We start from the raw sequence: 7,238 nt of genomic DNA on the forward strand, positions 1-7,238 counted from the left end.
GAGCTACAAAAAAACTTTGAAAAGATAAGACACACGAGACTTTAAACTGATGACATAAAAGGGATTTTACAATAATAAACTGTTTGAAATAAATCAGAAAAATGCTCAAATTTATAAATTACATTGTCTTCATTATGCCAGAATTTCGATCAAATTGGGACTATGTATTTCTATTTTTTAAAGTGCTGGTCACATATTTTTGAAAACAAACTTTGTTTTTGAGTGAATTATTATTAAAAAATTATCTATAAGAGAATGATTAACAAACACTTCCATACAAAGACTGTCAACGTAATTTCAAGTAAATAGAATTACTTTAATATTCCGAATTCACCGAAGATACTCTTTCAACTTTTATTCGAGTAAACTGATGATTAATTTGAATTCTCTATCAAGTGATTTATGCAGCAGAGATGAGGAAGGAAATTGACAAAATACATTAACAGTCTCTTTACGGTAAAAAATTAATTAATAACTCTTAACTAGAACATAGAGAGACTAAGACAAAACACTGGTTTTAAAGTAACAGTTCAAAAACCCGATTATACTGAGCAAAAATTGAGATCTTGGATATACAGGGTGTTCCCAAAAAACAGCATTTACTTTTACATATTTGCTTTAATAACTTTTCCAGATTTAAACAAAAAATGGCACTATACCTAAGTTTAAGTTCAAGAGACTGATACTGTTCATGTTTTATGAGACGCCCTGTATCTAAATCCTGAACACCCCTCTACCTTCAATTCGTTAAAACGAAAAAATTTAACATTACTTGCACAAAGTAAACATATAATAACTATTTTCCTGCAAAAGGAATCGTCTTTTGTTGTTAAAGTAATCATACTAATAACAATTAAGATAAAAACAATGATTAAAACATTTAAAACATCTAAATTTAATGCACAGCACTGACAATTACAGGTTGTCAATTAATCAATTCATAATACATCATTGATTTGTTCAAGGAACTATTGACTAAACATAAGACGACAAAAAATGCAAAAACTGCATGTTTAAACCCGCGCACAGTCCCTTAAAGCGAAAACGGAACTATAGCTCTGAGCTGGGCAGGTCACTGCCCCCATTCTGCCCAAGCTCCTGGCCTGGCTTCGCCAACTGCATCTTTTCCAGGATTTTGTTTGTATTTGCGCGATAGTCCAAATTTTTCTTAAAGAATTCTCCGCCCCAGTTCGAGAAAATTCGCTTTGTACTTTGATCAGGTTTGTCCGGAGACAGGAGGGACAGGTACGGTCGCTCTTCAAGACGCAGATTCGTCGGCGTCACAGCGCTTTCGTCGACAGACAAGTGCCCGCCGTAAAGTCCGAAGGATATACTCGCCGAGGCTGGTTTAAAAATGTCGTCTTCCTCTTTCTCCTTTCTGCTGAAATTGAGAAGACCTTTCCCCGCGGTTTGTAGGAGTTGACCCGCCACCTTGCGTACAACCGGTTTCTTCTCCTCTGCTGCTACTCGGCCTTTCTCCAGGAAGATGTCTTTTGTGGATTTCGTGCCCGCGCGGATGAGAGCGGTGGTAAAAGATGCGCGAGCGGTTGGACCATTCTTACGCGTCGGTCTGAAATAATAAAAGTTTTACATATTCAGCTGATTTAGTTTTCTAGAGAAAGAAATAAATTAAATGAAAAATTAAGATTTTTAAAGAGGATACAATTTTGAAATTGAAAGAAATTAACAGAACAAAGATAGAAGCCTGCAAATACAGATGGAGGGGGGAAGACGAGATGGAAAAATGTTTGAAAAAATAATCTGGGTGGGGGAAAATAATAGAAAATAATCTGGGTGGGTGAAAAATGAAAAATAATCTGGGTGGGGGAAAAATGAAAAATAATCTGGGTGGGGGAAAAATAAAAAGGGGACGTCAAAAGGCAAGGTTTTCATTCTTTTTGATGATTTATACCCAAAAATTCGGTTATTTTCCCTAAAAAATAGTTTATTTTTTCCAATTCAGCGAAAACCCCATGAAAAATAACTTTTTCGGGAATTTAGTGATTTACTTAAAGGGGGGGGGGAATGATTCTTTAGGAAAATATACAGCCCTGATTACAGAGGATTGTGTTTTATTTATGCTATTCAATCCGAAGAAAGTACTGCCACAGAATTTCTTGAAAAATTTTGCTCGTCCCTAGATTGAAAATCATTTTTCCCCCAGAAGTTAGATTTCTTTGAGCTGAGCGGAAATTCTTGTTTGATAGTTTTATTCGCTCAATTGGGGAAAAAATGATTTAATGGGGAAAATAAATAAATTTTATGACAAAAAAAGATGAAACATTTTTATTTTTTCATTTTTACTTCCAAATTAAAAATATACACCCCTACATTATCGTTTTCTTTATATTTTCTATAATTATGGTTCGGTTAATGTCAAAAATCTACAAAGATACGAAAATTATTTTTGGGGACTACCTATAAAAAATAGAAACTTTTTAAATTTGATTCTCGAATTTTTGTCGTTATTAAATTCGTTCAGAATCATGTCTTTCGAGTAGTAAGGTATTGCTAGGAGATGGTGGGGGGGGGGGGAGAATATACCTTCATTAATTCCCTCTGTTTAGCTCTCTCCTCTCTACCTTCCTCCCCAGTATCCTCGTCTTCCTCTCCTTTTCTCCTCCTTCCCCTCCTCTCTCCCAGCTCCTTTTCAGCTTGCTCCGCCAACTAAACAATAAAAAGGAAATGTAAAAACAATTCTGGAAATAGATTGTGAAAACGAGTTTAAGTTGTCATAAGTTCATATTTTTCAAGGACTGCTGGTGTAAGTTTAAGTGACTTTCCAATTAAAACGTGCATGCTCGTTTTGGCTCTTTTTATTTTGTTTGAGCTCGTTTCCTCTTGTTTTAGCTTATAATAGCTAGTTATAGCTTGTTTTAGCTTATTAAAGCTCGTTATAGCTCGTTTTGGCTCGTTTTAGCTCGCTTTAAATCGTTTTAGATCGTTTCGGCTCGTTGAAGCTCGTTGAAGCTCGTTGAAGCTCGTTGAAGCTCATTAAAGCTCGTTTTGGCTCGTTTTGACTTGTTTTAGCTTGTTTTCACAAACGTGAGAGAAACATAATTTCCTTGATATATTATTTGAAAATTGATAATATTCAAAGTGACTGAACAAGATTGAAGATTGGAACTTTGAAGAACCTTTTGTGATTCACCACTCACAATTTTAAAACTTAAAGTAAAAACTTATTTTATTCTTAAAATATTTGAAATATTAATGTTTCAAAGCGATTATGCAAGGACAATCGGCATAAGTTTTGGATATTCTCCTAACCTTAAAGGTCAAAAATAACTTATATAAACATTGATAAAATAGAGTAAATTTGAGCATTAAAACTTGAGCATTGTCCGAAAAGGCAAAAATTAAACATTTTAAAAATTGTGTGCAGGTTAAAGTGATAATGAGGACTGATCGGTATTTAAACAAGAAGGATCAAGGACTCAACAGATAAAGGATTCGGGATCCACCTCTAAACGGATCAAGGATTCAACTAATCAAGGATCAAGGACTCAACTAATCAAGGATCAAGGACTCAACTAATCAAGGATCAAGAACTCAACTAATCAAGGATCAAGGACTCAATTAAACAAGAAAAGCATCATTTAACAGGAGAAGTCTAGCCTGGATGTTGCCAACGTAAGTCCTTATGTGATTATGTATTAATATTCTAAAAAGTTAAAGATCCTCTGCATTTTAATACTGTTCAAACAAACTAAAGATTCCTTATTATGCACTAATTTTAAACTGATTATAAACTTAACAAAAGAAAAATCTAAATATTTTAAACTCTAACCTTTTTTCTAGATTGGCAAATTCTAGGAAGGATATATTTTTAACATAAGTATGTAGATCCTTCTTGTATAAAGATTTTAATATTATATTATTTAGGTTTTTTGATCACTCAAAACTTATAATTCCAGATGAGCGCATATGAAAAATTGGCTTTAAAAATGGCAGGCTGGTCATTCTGCGGATAAAATATCAAGAAAAGGTGGGATATTTTCACAAAAACGATGATATCTTCTATTTTTAAATGGGTCACTTGATATATGCATTCCCATTTAAGTGCCTTGTTAATTTTCCAGAAAATATTATATTAATAAAAAAAGAATCAATTAGTTTCTCTATATTGTCAAAGTATTAATTTCCAGTTTTGATTTTACAGTATTTGATGCATTTTTGCTGTAAATCATAGTTATGCATATTACAAATTATTTTCCGTAATTATTGGGGTATGACTACAAATTGCCTTCCCTCCCTCATGTTGTTTCATGCCTTGTTCAGCATGGGACGTATTTAACGTATTTAACGTAATTAACAATTTTATCCTGTTGAATATTGGCTTTCCTTGTTAATGTTGTTTTTTTTTTTCATAAAAATTCAAACTAGTAAAAATTATAAATAAATAAATAAATAAATGGTGATTTTCTCAAATGCCGCGTTTTCTTTAAATTCTCGGAAATTTGTAAGACATGTGGCCGCAGCGCTCGGCCCCCTAGCCTGTCCTTGTCGCAGCGCTCGGCCCAGAAAGTGTCTTAACTTAACCTATCCCGTGGCCGCAGCGCTCGGCCCCCTAGCCTGTCCTATCCGCAGCGCTCGGCCCAGAAAGTGTCTTAACCTAACCTAACCCTAAATAATAAAATAATAAATAATAATAAATTTGCTGAAAAAAAAGCTTCGGAGATTTGTCTATCCCCCCGCCGCACCGCTACGTCCCATGACTTGTTCCATGTAGCAGAGTCTAATTTTTATTGTTATTAAACCTGTATAGCGAGTAATCGATCTTTTTCCTCTTGAGATTTCTTTAAAGTTTCTATTCTTGATGAACTCCGTTTTATATTCGCCAGAGCTTCCATTTCTTGTCTTTTCTCTTCCTTCTCCTTTTCCCTGGGATAAAGATATAAATGAAAATTTTCTATATCAACATTTGTTCTAAAAAGATATGATAAAAAAGCATGTGATTTGATTCAAATATTTATACTCAAAACGTACTCACTACTCATTTATTTGGCAGGTTTTTATGCAAATTGATAAGTTTTATTTCTTCAAATAACAGGAAAATAACATCAATTTTTGGATAACAAGTATCAAAAACTTGACATTTGATCAGTTAATGTTCAATTTTTCATTTTCTTCCCTATATCTTCCAAAATCCTTTTTTCAAAATTATTAGAAATATACACTACAAATGAGTAAAAGAGATTTTTACATTTAAGGCAGCTTTTTACTAACTGAACAAATTGAAATCAAAAAGAAACAATAAATTTAAATTTTTAAAATAAAATATCTCCAGATTGTAAAACAACGTTTGCACTCATCACAAAGATCAAGGCTGCTATAAAAATTGCGTGAATATTCAAGACTGAGTCGAATTTTAAGTGTCGCAACGCCCTGGCTTATGATTTTACCTAACAAACTCACTTTTACTTTTTGGTAGCCCTAGACATGTGAATTTCAAAAGTATACCTGAACACCTTCTTTATTTCTAGGTTACTTTTATACCTGAACATTTCCTTTATCTCTGGATGAGTTAAATACCTGAACATCTCCTTTATCTCTGGATGAATTTTATACCTGAACATCTCTTTTATCTCTGGGAGGAAGCTATGTTGTAGAAGTCGATGAAGGCGTCTATCCTCCTTCCTTCCACTCTCCTTGTACTGCTCTGCTAGCCTAAATAGTTAACATCCATTTAACGAGTGTCCGATTAAATAAATGTGGGACTCCAGAGAAGGTTTATAAAAATGATCAAAATTTAAAAGATTTAAAAGTTTTTTATTTTTGTAAAATTTAAAAATATTATGAAATCCTCAAACTTTTTTTATATACAACGAGAAGATGCTCACAGATAAAGCTACAATCAAAAGTTGAAATAGAAGTCTTGTATATTATATATACTTTGCTTGTCTGTCTGTTTGTGTCCAATAAACGTCAAAACGGCTGAAACGATCGGGCCCAATTTTTTTGTGGGACCTCGCGTGACCCCAAGGAAGATTTATGGATGATCGAATTCTCAAAATTTGGCCTCTAATAAAATTTGCTTAAAAAAATATCGAAGTCAATCTCACAAGTTATTATCATCTCCGTTCATTCAGTATAATTGTCAAAAAAGAGAAACTTTCGTTATTTTTGTCAAATAAGAAGAAATTAGATAAAAAACGACCTTTGCCAGTCCTCCTCTGTTAAGCAGATAACACACCAGTCCGACTCAATCTCACAGTCGTCCGAGGAATCAGTCTCAGTCGACTTCTTACGCTTCTTCTTTTTGTCCTAATCAATTCATTGATCAATTGAAAAAACAAAAATTGCTCTATTAAAAAAAACATTGATCAATTGCATACAAACATAGATCAATTGAATACAAACATGAATCAATTGAAAAACATTGATAAATTGAAAAACAAACATTGATCAATTGCATACAAACATTGATCAATTGCATAATAACATAGATCAATTGAATACAAACATGAATCAATTGAAAAAAAACATTGATCAATGGAAAAACAAACATTGATCAATTGAAAAAACAAACATTGATCAATTGAAAATACAAACATTGATTGATTTGAATTTTAAAACAAACAAAGATCACTTAGAAAATCAAACATAGCAATTGGAAAATCAAACATTGATCAATTAAATACAAACATAGATCATTAGGAAAATCTGACATTGATCAATTTGAGAAACAAACAATGATCAATTGAAAATACAAACATTGATTAATTGGAAACAAACATAGATCAATTAGAAAATCAAACATAGATAAATTGGAAAATCAAACATTGATTAATTAAATACAAACATAGATCATTAGGAAAATCCAACATTAATCAATTTGAGAAACAAACAATGATCAATTGAAAAAACAAATTATTAAAAAAATCAATCTTTGAACTATTAAAAAACAATCATTGATCAACTCAAAAACAAACATTGATCAATTGAAAAATCGTTGACCAATTAATAAAACAAACATAGATCAATAGAAATAAAAACATTGATCAATTGAAAAAACAAACATCGATCAATTGAAAAAACAAACATTGATCAATTGAAAAAACAAACATTGATCAATTGAAAAAAAATCAATCGTTCACAAATAAAAAAATTAGATCAATTAAAAAACAAACCTTCATCAATTAAATGATGGCATTTTTCCAATGCATTGTATGTTTTTTCTTGAAAACAATTTTTGCTCCCAGTATTTCAGAGCAATTATAGTTAACTTAACATAT

Source organism: Eurytemora carolleeae, unplaced genomic scaffold (assembly GCF_000591075.1).
Source record: "Eurytemora carolleeae unplaced genomic scaffold, Eaff_2.0 scaffold1042, whole genome shotgun sequence".
NCBI lineage: Eukaryota > Metazoa > Arthropoda > Copepoda > Calanoida > Temoridae > Eurytemora > Eurytemora carolleeae.